This window comes from Lontra canadensis, unplaced genomic scaffold (assembly GCF_010015895.1).
Source record: "Lontra canadensis isolate GAN:19392208 unplaced genomic scaffold, GSC_riverotter_1.0 scaffold4, whole genome shotgun sequence".
Taxonomy (NCBI): Eukaryota; Metazoa; Chordata; class Mammalia; order Carnivora; family Mustelidae; genus Lontra; species Lontra canadensis.
This window is the reverse complement of record NW_022630998.1, coordinates 25,907,917-25,923,149: the sequence shown is the minus strand read 5'-3', so window position 1 is coordinate 25,923,149 and position 15,233 is coordinate 25,907,917. Positions and strand designations below refer to the sequence as shown.

Here is a 15,233-nt window from a genome sequence, read left to right as displayed (position 1 = left end):
TGGGCTACAATCATCTGATGGTTTAACTGGTGCTAGAGGATTCACTTCCAAGATGGCTTACTCCTGTGGCTATTGCCAAGATTCCTTATTGGCTGCTGGGCATAATACTTTAGTTCCTCAGCACACCAAAGAGCTGTCTGGCTTCCCCTAATGTAAGTTATTCAAGAGAGAGGGGCAGAGGCTACCATGGCTTTTATGTCTCTTTTGATCTAGCCTCAAAAGTGACATACCATCACACAGATAGGTGACCAACAAGTTGATCACACACACAAACCAAGATACACTGTGAGAGGGAATTATGCAAGGGTGTGAATACTAAGGAGTAGGAGTCACTGGGTGCCACTTTGGAACCTACTTACCACAGAATTTTGTCTGGATCATTATTCAAGCAAACTTCAAAAAAATTTTGTGATAGGGACACCTGGGTGGCTCAGTTGTTAATTGTCTGTCTTTGGCTCAGGTCATGATCCCAGGGTCCTGGGGTTGAGCCCCACATCAGGCTCTTTGCTCAGTGGGGAGCCTGCTTCTCCCTCTCCCACTCCTCCTGCTTGTGGTGTCCCCTCTCTCACTGTATTTCTGTCAAATAAATAAAATCTTTAAAAAAACAGTTTCGTGATAATTAGAAATTTGAATGCTTACTGAGTATTTGATGATACTATGGATTTATAAATTATTTATTATGTTCTAATAATAATTTTAAAGCCCCTTTATCTTTTAAAGATATATATTAAAATATGTAGAGATATAATGATATAATGTATGCGATATACTTTAAAATAAGAAATGGTGAAAGTTGGTGGTTGTATAAATGAAGCAAGATTGGCTATGAGTTGATAATAGTTGATAATAGGTAAATGGGAACTCATGATTCTATTCTGCATACTTTTATATATGTTTTAATATATATAATATATAATAATATGTATAATATATAATAAGTCCTGGCTTACCTATTTTCCTATTATAACTAATAGCACTGTCACTCTCAAATGTGCTCTGGTTTATATAATAAACCATTATACAATAAATTATATGTTCATCCTTTCTAAAGCAACTTTCTTCCTTTTAATCTGGATGGAGGACATACTGATATTCATTATATCGTTCTTCCATATATCACACATATATTTTACAAATGTTCATTTGAAACTAGCCAACTAATATAATTTAAAATTTTAGACAGTGACAGTATAACGAAAAAAATCTGTATACAGGGTAAATGTATACAGGATTTGAATGAAACCTTACCATCTGGGTGGATATGAAATAAATAATATACTGTGTGCCTGGCATCATGTTTAGGTCTTTGTAGGTATTACTTCATTTTCATACAAGGCTTTCAGGTAAGTATCATCTCCATCATACACATGAAGACTCTCAGGCACAAAGAGTATACATAACTTAGCCAAAATCATACCGTAAATGACAGAGCAGAATTTGAACCCAAGCAATGTGACACCAAACTACCTGCTCTTAACCACAATGCCATAGTCCACAAAAGACATTCTGAATCTTTTTTGTGTCATGGCTCCCTTTGGCAGTCTGGTGTAGCTTATAAAGCCCTTCTTAGAGTCCTGTTTTTAAATGTATAATATATGCATAGAATCGTTAATGAAACAAATTATATTAAAATACAGTAATCAAGATATTCAACAGAAGTGTGCTATATATGTGCTTCTTTATTAATGCACCAATAACAAAATCTAGGAGAGGATCTAATGATGTCTAAAATTTAAAAGTAGTGAACACCAAAAACAAAACAAAACCCAACTATAACGGTAGTAATGTGATGGGAAAGTATCTGTGATTTTTATTAGTGAAAAAGTCATCAGTACTTCTGATACCACTGTGATTGAATATATATGTTACAATAGAAAGAAATGCTAACTTTCACCTAGAGGGTAGCAAAAATTAAGGTATAATATTCTCCCATTGAAATGCATAGCCCTCTATATATTTTACTTCAGAAACGTCATTTCCCCCCACCCCACCTTGCACTTTCTGGTTTGGGATTATATTAAAAATGAGATGCACAAAAAGTTAGTTTATTAGAAATATTATATGTATTTCTCCATGTAGTGAACTTGAGTGAGAGATGAGAAAAAGGAATGCGTTAGGATAACCAGGTGCTTATGGGAAGCTTGGAACTGCTTTAGAATGCTTTATTTGAGAGGTTTAAATCTGGTTCCAAATATGTACTGTCACGTGTAATTATTTATAAAAGAATTCATTATTGATACCACAGTGCCCAATAGTATACTCTTTGTCAATAGCTGTAGCAGTGCACCAATCAAAAAAGAAAATTCAAATACAGGACACCTTTCAAAAGTTTTATTGAGCTAAAAGCAAACATTTGACAAGTTTTTGATTTGCCTTTCTCATGATTTGATGTCCCAGCAGAGCAACTGGGGAGCCTAATTCTGACCAACAAGGAGGAATTGCCTGGCTAATTGGAAGTGACAGAAACCTTGGGAGAAAGCAACCACATACCAAGGATAATTATAAGAAGGTAACATGGGCCCAAAAGAATAGTGTCAAGGAAACTGAAACCCCCAAATGAGGTGAGACTTGCAAAAAAATGTTAAGAAAGGACAAAGAATGGGCTTTTTAAAATTCTATTCAGAGTCAGAAGATGATCAAGGAAGGGAAAAGCCCACTTGCAGCTTCTGGTGTAATGTTAGAGCTGACAGAGAAAGCAGAACTCCCTAAATATTATTTTGCTTCATTCTCTACAAAAGAAACATGAGAAGAAGGTGGACTTAGTAGAAAGAACTACGTGTGTTTGTAGGGTCAGGCAAATCTGAGTTTAATTCTCTGTTTCGACACTTTGTAGTTATATAACCCTGCATCCCCTTTGCCGCCTTTCCCCTCCATTTTCTATAAAATGGAAACAACCATATCTTTTTCATAGTATTGTTCTGAGTAATGAAGTAACACAATCAAAAGACTAAGCTAGGCTCACAGTAGTGACAATAAATAGCAACTTATTAATATTCAAGAGTAATAAAAATATAAGCAGGAAACAGTACTCTTCCCAAATTGGGGAAGAAATTCTTAAAAAGTACCTAAGAGCTCCAGTTTACATTATGTCAGCTGATACGAACAGCTCTTATTGTGGGCGTTAGAGCAGAAGGCTAGTGAGAAGAGCACAAATGAGGCCTGAGAACAATGATCCCCGTCATTGAGGAATTATGGGAAACAACAGGTGCCAGAACATAAAATATGGACAAACGTCTGCCGTAGGGTAAGAAATGGAAATTTAAAACTTGGAATTATTTGCTTTTTGACTCAGTGATGTTCCTCCCATTGGTGTAGTATTCACTTGCCCAGTGAAGGGAGAATTCCAAATGAAAGCAACTGAAACAAAGGATAGACTGAATTTTCCAAAGAAGTACTTAAAGTGAAGACACAAGTGTTGAAAACTAAGGTGATGATGAGAGAACAGTCCTCTTGGATCTCTCCAAAGCTTCAAGGTACAGCTTGAAAGAAGGAAAAAACTGTATCCTCAGGCAAGATGTAGTGGGTTGAATGGTGGCACCCAAAAAAGACGTCCATGTCCCACCACTGTGGAAAGTGTGAATGTTACCCTTTTTTGGGAAAAGGGTCTTTTGAGGATGTAATTAAGTTAAAGGATCTTGAGATGAGGAGATCAGTTGCCCTGGATTATCCTCCAGGCTATAAATTCACTGACAAGTATTCTCATGTGACAAAGGAGAGGGGACAGAGATGAGGAGGCAGTGTGAGCACAGAGCCTAAGATTGGAGTAATGTGGCCACAACTGAAGGAATGGTGACAGCTAGCAGAAGCTGGAAGAGGCAAAAAATGAGATTTTATCCTAGATCTTTCAGAAGAAGTGCAGCTCTGCTTACATCTTTACTTCAGACTTCTGGCCTCGAAACTGTAAAATAATAAATTTGTATTGTTAAGTCACCAGTCTGTGGTAACTTGTTATGGCAGCCCTATAAAGTTAGTGCACAGAGTTTAAAAGAATCCAGTAACACCTTTAAGTTGCTTAGGTTTTCTGGGGTTGGAAGGAATGCACAGGGGATGGGGGTGGGTGTTGTGAAATGGATGGAAGAAGGTGGAGAAAGTCTGAGGGACATCATGGAGGGAATATGTGAACCAGACTGACATTAGCAAAATATAGACCATACAGTCTCTGCTTAGACAGAGATTGTCAGAGTTTGAAAAGGACTTGAAGGGTTACCCCGTGCATTGCCAAAACCAGGATAGCCAAGCCAATAAGCAGCTTCCCCAAAGAGTATTTTACGTCATCAAAGACAGCCTCCGTTTGATTGACAAATGTTTTCCATTCCCCACCCTCTTCCTCTGCAGCAGCACTAATAGCTGGCTCTATGCCGATACTTTACTCAATCCTGTCCAAACTACCCTTGGAAAAAGTACTTTTTCAATATTACCTGGCAGTCACAAACCTTCAGTAATAGAAACAATTATGGGCAACTAAGGGTTTCCAGGGATAAAGAATGGAGATCCATTTCACCAGAAGCGCTCCCTTCAATCTTTCATTGACTGGGACTTTATTCATTCAGTTGAGAGTCCCTAACATCTCTAACTCTCTGCCAGGACCACATTGATCCTATGGAAGAATCTAAAAGGAATTATTAAAAGGATGCTCTGAGAACATCTATAAGAGAAAGCAGTAATCAACCAAATATAGTATGGGTTTGCAAACCGGAATTTGTCTAATTTCATTTTTTCCTCAGGGTTACTAACTAGTACACCAACAAAATGCAGCAGGCCATATTTATCTGTGCCCAACAGGCATTACTGACATTTTTCATCACATTCTTATGAGTAACTGGGGCCAGGATTGAGCATTGGGAGGAGGTAGGTGATAGTACCTTTAAGGAATGACTTAATTGCCAAAGGGTACTGAATCCTAGATGGCAGTCAGACTCTCCAGAGGTTTTTAGTGTAGAACCGCAATGGGTCAACACTGCGTTTCATTGATTTGAGAGAGGACACAGAACCTATATTTATCAAGTTTTTACCCAGTTTAAAAGTGGAAAGGGCAGAATATTTTACAAACCTTTGAACAGCTTAATGTTGACTCGGCTAAATTCTAGATAGTCATAATTAAAATTCATAAACTTTGGGGAATCTGTACCCATAAATGCAGAGTCCAACCAACTAACAGGGATTTTTTTATTTTATTTTATTTTATTTATTTGACAGACAGATCACAAGTAGGCAGAGAGGCAGGCAGAGAGAGAGGAAGGGAAGCAGGCTCCCTGCTCAGCAGGGAGCCCGATGCAGGGCTTGATGCCCAGATCGATGCGGGGCTTGATGCCAGGACCCTGGGATCATGACCTGAGCCAAAGGCAGAGGCTTTAACCCACGGAGCCACCCAGGCGCCCCCTAACAGGGATTTTAAAGTTTATTCTCTCATTTAGACATCACAACTTTATGAAGAATCTACTCTGTAGGCCTTAGAAAGATGATTAAAGTATTGCCCTTGAATTGCAGAAGTTTAAAATCTGGTGAGTGAAACAGACTTATAAAGAGATAAATTATATCGCAACATAAGTGTTCATTTTAAAGCCTCATATTTAGTAAAAATTTTTTAAAAATTAAATACATATAACTGCTTAAGATGAACTGACTCTAGGATGTGTAAAACCCCTTTAGGAGTTTAACAAACTGAAAAAAATATATTTTTCAAGAATATGACAGTGGGCTGATATTCTTATTCTAGCTCATACAATTTTCTAAAAACTAATCAGGGCTTAAGTACCTAGAGGAGGAAAGACAAATAGCCAATAAAGATATAAAAACGTATTTTAAAAGTGTATTCTCAATTACAAGCAAATTGAGACAACAAATTGAAAGAAAATCAATAAATAATAGTATTTATGTTTGCAAAGATGTGGTGAAATGGACATTTACATACCGTTGGAGTAAATACAAAATGGTAATTTTGGGGGAAGTTATTGTATACAAGTCATACTATGCAATGCAGCTTTTTTTTTTCCCCTAGGGAACTGCTTTAAGAAATAATCTAAAATATATACATAAAGTATACAGAGGGAAGTCCATAACAGATTATTTGTATTAGCAAAAAAATATAAGATGAATGATTTAAGAGATAGGTACAGGGACACCTGGGTGGCTCAGTCATTAAGCATCTGCCTTTGGCTCAGATCATGATCCCAAGGTCTTGGGATCAAGTCCCCATGCGTCTCTTTGCTCAGCGGAAAGCCTGCTTCTCCCTCTGCCTGCCCCACCCATCTCTGACAAATAAATAAATAAAACCTTCAAAAAATAAATTAAAAAAAATAAGAGATATGTGGGGCACCTGGGTGGCTCAGTGGGTTAAAGCCTCTCCCTTCGGCTCAGGTCATGATCCTAGGGTCCTGGGATCGAGCCCCGCATCGGGCCCTCTGCTCAGCAGGGAGCCTGCTTCCTCCCTCTCTCTCTGCCTGCCACTCTGCCTACTTGTGATCTCTGCCTGTCAAAATAAATAAATAAAATATTTTTTTTTAAAAAGAGAGATGTACAGCTTATTTGATGGAATATCATAATCAGTATTAAGTGTCTTAAAAAGAGGATTTCTGCTATATCTTCTATTATACTATATTAAACGAGAAGGCTAAGGATCATGATTTTTCACTATAAACTTTCTTGAACATTTTGAATTTTGTGCTATGTGCATGTAACACAACCAACAAAAAATGCAATTTTAAAAATACATTATTCAGCTTAAATTTTTTAAATAATGACACTCTGTGAAAGGCAAAATAGTCTCATTATCCCCTATAGTGAATAGGTATAATTGGAAAATGTGTACACTCTGTGTTACTGGAAATATTTTATTCAGTATTTGGCACTGTAAGAAATCTAGAACCAGTTTATATACGAGCAAGAAGAATGATAAAGCAGCTCATGTAAGACATGGCTAGAGGAAAATGGAAATGTTTAGCCTAGAGAGCATGATGGCGGTCTTCAAATATCTGAACTATGTAGAAAAGGGACCACACTTCCTCAGCAAATTCCCAGAGGATGAAACTAGACCCACTGGCAGGAGCTATAGTAGCCATTTTAGTTCAATGTCAAAACACTTAACAGACTTGTTCACTTGTTTATAGGCCATTTCAGCCCAATGTCAAGAAACTTCATTAATGGAACTGGCCAAAAAAAAAAAAAAAAAAAAAGTGAATTCACAGTCACTTGAAAGATTCAAGCATAAACTGTCACTTACCTGGTTGGATATTACAGAAGAGATTCAAGCAACAGAAGTGTGGCTTTTGTATGATTCCTGCTGTGTGAGTAAACATTTAACCTCTCTGATACACCACTCTCTGTAAAATGGGAAAGTTTGACTAAATTACCTTCAGTTCCGTTTGAGCTTAAAAATTTTTTTTTTAAGATTTTATCCATTTATTTGACAGAGAGAGAGAGAGACACAGCAAGAGAGCAAACACAAGCAGGGGGAGTGGGAGGAGAAGCAGGCTTCCCGCCGAGCAGGGAGCCCGATGTGGGGCTCCATCACAGGACCCTGGAATTGTGACCTGAGCAGAAGGCAGATGCTTAATGACTGAGCCACCCAGGCACCCTAAGTTTTAAAATTTTGATTTTCCATTGGTGTAATTACATTTGTCTGTCTTTTCCAGATTTACATCAGCCTTTTATCACTTGAAATACAACACACTACAGAAGTAAGAAGTAAGAATTAACTGAATATTTGTAAAAATGTAAAACACTATGTAGGTATATGACATCATTACAGTCCAAAATCATTGGCCATTAGGAAAATGCAAATTAACAAAGCAATGAGATACCACCACACACCTGTTAGAATGACTAGCTAAAATTAAAAATATTTATGATACCAAGTATTGACAAGATGTAGAACAACGCATCTCTTTGCTGGTGGAAATGTAAAATACTACAGCTACTCTAGAAAACAGTTTGGCAGTTTCTTACAAAGTTAAACACACATAAACATCTAACTACTGGGTATTTAGAGAAATGAAAACTTGAGTTTGCACAAAAATTTATGCATGGATTTTCATATTAACTCTATGTGACAGCCCAAAACCAGAAACCAGTCAGATGTCCTCCGATGTGAATGAATACATTGTGGTACATCTACATCATGGAACACTATCAGCAATAAAAAGGAACAAACTATCAACATACATACAACAACTTACATGCATCTCAAGGCTATTATACTGACTGAAAAAAAGCCAGGATCAAAAGAATACATAAGGTATAATTCCATTTATACAACATCCTCAAAATGGCAAAATTATAGTGATGGAAAACACATCAGTGGTGCCAGGGGTTAGAGTAAGAGGGAGGTGTGAGGGAGGAGGAGGGAGTTACTTTGGGGGGAATGGGAGAGTTCTGTATCCTAATTTTGGTGATCACCACATTAATCTATTACATGTGGTAAATTTTAGAGAAGTAGACAGGTATACAGAAACTATGTTTATATTCAAGTTTCTAGTAAGCAAGTAAATTTGTATCTACATTCACTTTTTGTTTTCATTGGCTTTTTTATGTTTAGCTATCCTGTAATCAATAATGTGAAATGTTTCTCATACGAAACATTTTTCTTGTTGAAGAATGCCATAGAAAGAAGGGTGTGGGATGTACTTACCTGATGGTAATTTTTACTCCTTTTCCTTAGAGGAGTATATGGTCAAATGCAAAAGTAAATTTAGGCAATGCCCATTTTTATTTATATTTTATTCTTCTTTTTAACTTTATAATCACATTTTCAAGGAAGCCCCTGGAAAAGATTTTTACATAAATTTCCACAGCTCACTCAATTGTGATCTACTTTTTTACTATTTATCTTATGACTAAAGAGACTATCCATATCTTGCCAGGTTCTGCTTTAGCTGCTGATTCTGTTAATACTTGACTAAATTTATTTCCATTTAAATTTCTTGATAAACACAGGAGCTTAAAATTAATTCCTGTGCTAGGATAAGATTTACACAGAGAGTTTGTCTCAAGAGTAAAGTTGTCTTATGGATCCTTATGGATATTAAAATATTAACCTCTCTTAGATAGTGTCTAAGACTGTCCTTGTGACTAATACTACCAATGTTCACCAATATCTTCCATTCTCTTCCCTTCTCTGGATATGTAAAAGGTGATATGTCTTAGTTCTACTGACAGACAATGGCCAGAGCTGCTGTGTCACTTCTAGTACATGATTCACCATGCTGTCTATCTTGGCGCAAGGAATGAAGCATCAAAATGAGATGGACATATAAGAAGAAGAAAGTGATATTGAAGCTTGAGCCACTACATGAAGGGCTGCCCTGGAGAAATTCCTAGACTCTTAGAGCAGATTTGCCTAAGAACTTTTACGTGATTAACATCTGAGATTTTGTTATAGTTCATTACTGCAGTATTACCTAGCCTGTCCTGTCAAATAGATGCTATACAGTAATGTCACCCATATTAAAAGTTTTCAAAAAACACAACAAAACAAAAAGGTTTCATGGCCTTTTGTGTTTTCTATACATCAGATAAATAATTATATGTAAGTTGCCAGCTTTTCTAATAAGAATATATGTAATATGATAAACATTTCTATTAATGACTTATTCTGCTAGCCTCTACCACCAACTTTAGATCTCAAATGTCTAATCTAAATGAATGATACTTTTAATTGCACACAGACACACATACACATGAAATATATATATGTCAAACATACACCTTGTGTTAATCATTGCCAACCAATAAAAAAGTATACATTTGTGGTTTTTTTTTTGTTCTGAAGATTTTATTTTTAAGTAGTCTCTACACCCAACGTGGGGCTCAAACCTAAAACCCTGAGATCAACTGAACTACTAACTGAACCAGTCAGGCACTCACCAGGATATGTCTGTTAATGCAGACGTTTAATTCACTAACAACTGATGTTTCTAGTCATGTTCCCTGGGAAGCAGAACCTGAGATGGAGATTTACATGCAGGAAAATTTATTAGGGAATTTTCTTGGAATTAACACGTGGCAAAATACAGAATTGGGTAGAGCGAGAATTTGTGATAGAGTTTTAACATAGCCTAAGTCAACCCTCTTTATGACTGAAGCTAGGTGGCCCTTCAGAGGCTAAGCTGAGGTAGGGGGCTGGGCCTTCTTATACTCATCAATGACCAGTTACTGGATAAAGACTGCCCCCAGGGAGTAGGTATGCCCTTGGGTATGACAATTCAAGGACAGAGCTGACATCTTGAGCCAACAGCACTCCCAGCAGTTGGATAAACAAGTCCTTTAGTCCTGAAGAGGAATCTAGTATCAGTGGGATCTACCTCAGTGTCCAGTACACCTGAAAATCATAGAGGCATGTATCTATCTGAAATTTTAGATGATCACTACCACCATCATCATCATCATTATCACATTTACCAACAACTTTACTACATGCCAGGCATTTGTCCTAAGTGTTTGAAATTATTCACACATGTAATTCTCAAAATAACTCAATATAGTTTCAAATGATTCATCTTCAAAAATAAAAATCAGGGCACCTGAGTGGTTCAGTTGTTAATCGTCTGCCTTTGGCTCAGGTCATGATCCCGAGGTCCTGGGATTGAGCCCCACATCGGGCTCTCTGCTCAGCAGGAAACCTGCTTCTCCCTCTCCCAAACCCCCTGCTTATGTTTCCTCTCTTCCTGTGTCTCTGCCAAATAAATAAATAAAATCTTAAAAAAAAAAAAAATCAATGTAAGTGCTTTCTACAATATACCACAATGCCAGAAATGGTATGCTAATGATCATTTAGTAATTTCCACTGTAAGTTACTTTATCCTATATGAGCAGCCCCATTGACCATACAGTTACTTTTTTTATGGGTTGCACTGTTGAAATTACAGAATGTACTATGATGTCTAATTTACTTTAAAATAATTGTACATAGACAACGTGATACTATTTGTGAATATATATGTGTATTGACTTAGGCTATAGCATAAATGCTATTGCTTGCCATAACTGGGAATTCATACTCCCAGGGATCACAGCTAATATTTAGTCAAAAAGGCTACACTCTAGAGGAAGCGATGATACACATTTTAGTTATATTTGTCTTGAATACCAGAATTTTGCTAATTAACATGATGAATATTAGCAGTTGGTTTTCATTGATGAAACTGAGGTTGGTCTAACTATGTGAATTGACTAATATATTTTAGACATTCTACTTTATCAGAAAAGGCAATCAAAATCTAACAAGCCCCATAATCTGTATCCTTAGGAAAGGCACCAAGATTTGATCCCGGAAACATCCTGTATCCAGCATGATTCAGTGGATTCTGACTACTTGAAAGGATTCTAAATTTGTGCTACATCTACCTTAAGTGAACATTTCATGAATGTGGTAGCCAGTCTTCAAATTGGCCCTCATGACCTTAATATGAATAATCCTTACTCTTCAACCCTTGGTGTAGTTCCCTCCTACACTAAAGAGAGATAACCTGTGTAACCAATAAGATAATCTGTAAATGGAGATACATGACTTCCAAAGCTAAGTCTTATTTATTTATTTATTTATTTATTTATTTATTTATTTAGTTTTGGAAAAGCTTTATTAGATGTCCAAAGAGAAAAAGTAGTAACTTATATAAAAGATCTTAACCATTGCTTTGAAAACACACATTTTAACCCATAATTTAAGATTTTTCAATATGATTGTTTCAAGATTATTTTCTAGCAAGATAATAAAAATATTCCAATCAGAAAAAAACATTTTAAGGGTATTTTTTCAGTTTAATTTAAATAGATTTACAAGCATAAGTCTTGTCCATAATTATAAGAATTGCCTACTTTACTCAGCAGGCAATAAATGTATCATATGTAAAACAGAATGTATGTAGGTTACAATTAGGAGTTTATACCTAAATGACATCGTGAGGTTTTTTTTAAGAGTTCCTTTTCTTTTCTTAAAATTTAAATTCAATTAATTAACACATATTATTAGTTTCAAAGATAGAGTTCAGTGATTCATCAGTCTTTTTTTTTTTTAAGATTATTTATTTATTTATTTATTTGACAAAGAGAGAAATCACAAGTAGGCAGAAGTAGGCAGAGAGGAAGGCAGAGAGAAGGGGAGAAGCAGGCTCCCTCCTAGCAGACTGCCTAATGTGGGGCTCAATCCCAGGACCCTGGGATCATGACCTGAGCCAAAGGCAGAGGCTAAACCCACTGAGCCACCCAGGTGCCCCTTCATCAGTCTTATATAATACCCAGTGTTCATTACATCACCTGCCCTCCTTAATGTCCATCACCTAGTTACCCCATACTCTCTACCCCCTTCCAAAACTAAGTTAAAAGATATTGCTGACTCTGTCTTGTCCTCTTGGATTATCTATTTTGAAGGAAGACAAGCACCATGATGTGAAGCTGTTCAAGCAACCTAATGGAGATGCATATTGGGGAGGTCCACAGGTCTCCTGCCAATACTGCACACTAACTTGCCAGGCACGTGAGTCAGCCAACTTACAAGCAGGTCTTCTAGACCCAGTCAAGCCTTCAGGTAACAAAGCACCAGCCAACTTTTTGATTCATGAGAAACCCTGAACCAATACAATCCAACCGATTTTTTTTTAAAGATTTTATTTATTGATTTGACAGACGGAGATCACAAGTAGGCAGAGAAGCAGGCAGAGAGAGAGGAGGAAGCAGGCTCCCTGCTGAGCAGAGAGCCCCATGTGGGGCTTAATCCCAGGACTCCGGGATCATGACCTGAGCCGAAGGCAGAGGGCTTTAACCCACTGAGCCACCCAGGCGCCCCTAACCCAACCAATTTGACTTAGCCTTGATCTATAGAAACAATGAGATAATAAATATTTATTGTTGTGTTAAGTCACTAAATTTGGGGGCCCTTTATTATGCAGCAACAGATAACAACGACATGACAGTACATAAAAGGATGGAGAGTTGGAACTTAACTGAGCTTACAGAAGAGGCTGTATGACCTGCGTATATAAGCCTCTTTATTAATAACTGTTTATTTTCAAAGTGTCTATTAATATGCCAGAATTTGGTCTGAGACTTACTTTTAACTTAGTATCAAGGTGTGTCAAAGTACCCCACACACTTGTTTCAAAAGTTGGTGGCTACTTTTTTCCTGTCAAAAAGAACAAAATAGGGGTGCCTATCTGGCTCAGTCAGTGGAGAATGTGACTCTTGATCTCAGGATTGTGAGTTCAGGTCCCATGTTGGGTTTGGAGCCTACTTTAAAAAAAATAAAATAAAAAACCAGAATGGCTGTGTATGACCAAATCAGCTTAAATCATTTTGCAAGAGAGCCCTATTGATTTCTCTGCCTACTATAGTCAACCCTAGCTTGATTCTATCCACTTCTGTCTATCACCACCATCAATCCAGTCCAGGCTACCTTCGTCTCTCACCTGGGCTACTACAGTGATCTTCCTGCTCATTTATTTATATCCACTATCCATTTATCCTCCTCTATTCCACTGTCAATATTAAAGTCAGAATGATCCTTTTAAAACACCAATCCATTCATGTAATCCTACCACCACCACTGTCCCAGTTTAACATCTTTCAATGCCATGCTTGGACTTACTAACATTTCAAGCCGTGTGTTGCACTCTTCTCCCTATTACCCACTGTGATCCCACCTCATTGGTCTTTCTTCAATTACTAGAACTCCTCCTGTTCCCCTTTACCATAGAGGATTTGTATGTGATCTTTCCTCTGCCTTGAAGTCTCTTCCTTTTCTTCTTTGTCTAGTTTGAGTTTACCTATCCTTCATATCTAGTCTGTGTGTCGGTTCTGCAGCCAAACTTTTCCCAATCTCCCTAACCCTGATAGTATCACATATATCTCCTTTGTATACAAGTCACATTGTAAATTTACATTTGTTTGTATAGTTATTTGATCAATGCTCGTGTTCATTGCTAGACCTTAGGTTCTATAAGAACAGGTACCATATCTGGTGAAACTCGTTCACGTATGCCCTGGAGCCCACCACAGTGCTGAGAACATAATACAAATTTGATAAGTATTTGATTAAAGACTGAAAAACTGATTAGATAATTGAATGAATTCGGGTAGTTATGAATGTTGCTTCAGAGCCTAGGTTCAAATTTGACAGTTCCTAACTAGGCTTATGTTAGAAACAATTTTGCCTTAGATTTATCCTCTGTAAATTGGGGATGATAATTACTTTATAGGGTTTTGCAAGGACTAAATGATCTGTATACATAAAGGCTTAAAGCCATTCCTTTTATTGTAAATACTACATATGGTAGCTGCAATTATTATTATCATTAATATACTTAATCATTTTGTCCTGCTAGTCCCTTGGGCCACGGTCCTAGTTCCTTGGATAACTCCATTCTTTCTGTATAGATAACCAATTTCAAATGTCTGTGTAAAAACAAGAAGCTATGTCAAAGACACAAATCGAAGAGAGAGTTTATAAATTTTTTTGCATTATCAAGTTTTAAATAAGGTGCAAGGAAATTAATGTTTCCTTCCATATAACAGGTGTTTATTTGTTAATTTACTATTAATTTTTTAAAAAGTATATTTACTATTTATTAAAAAAAAAAAAAGACCAAGGAAGGAGAGTTTGAATTAAATGAGAACCTCAAAGAGTTCTATACCCTTTACTAGGAAACAGTTTACACACTTAAAAGAACTGAGCCCACAATCTTTTTCTGAGTTTTTACATTGTTACTTACTCGTACTTCAAATAATGACAACTTATTAACAGTATACATATATGTGTGTGTATAATATATAACACGTACATACCATTGATTACTCTGGATCATGGACCTTCCATACTCTGAGGCACTGGCTTTAAAATGTTAAAGCTGCAGATCTGTAACTATTAAACACCATATATTTATAAACTATTGAAATGGTCCCTTTTTGACAGTGGAAGCATTTTGCATGCTCAGTACAAAGGCAATAATGGTTGAACCTTGGTTAGCTGCTAATGCTTTTTACAGAAGTTTTGAATGCTGGTCTTTTTAAAAATATTCAGGCCCATACCTACAAACAGGCCCATTGTAAGCTACAAGTAACCAAAAGGTTGGTTTAGATAAGTGTTGCCAATGATGCATTCTGTTCTTTGTTTACTACCAACCATGAAAAATAACATTTTGCACTTTCCCAAAAAACTGAGATCACCTAGTCCTTGCAACTTAGGGCATTTTAGTCTGAGAAAGAGAAAAAAAAAAAAAAAAAGCTCTTTTCAACTTCAACTCATT

General features: G+C 36.7%; 1 long non-coding RNA gene across 1 annotated transcript; it reads left to right on the top strand.

Annotated features, from left to right (window-relative positions):
- Positions 1-2,473: 2,473 nt before the first annotated feature.
- On the top strand, positions 2,474-7,149 carry LOC116858861. Its single transcript, XR_004381026.1, has 2 exons — positions 2,474-2,561; positions 7,107-7,149. It is a non-coding gene; the product is annotated as an uncharacterized LOC116858861 (long non-coding RNA).
- Positions 7,150-15,233: the final 8,084 nt, after the last annotated feature.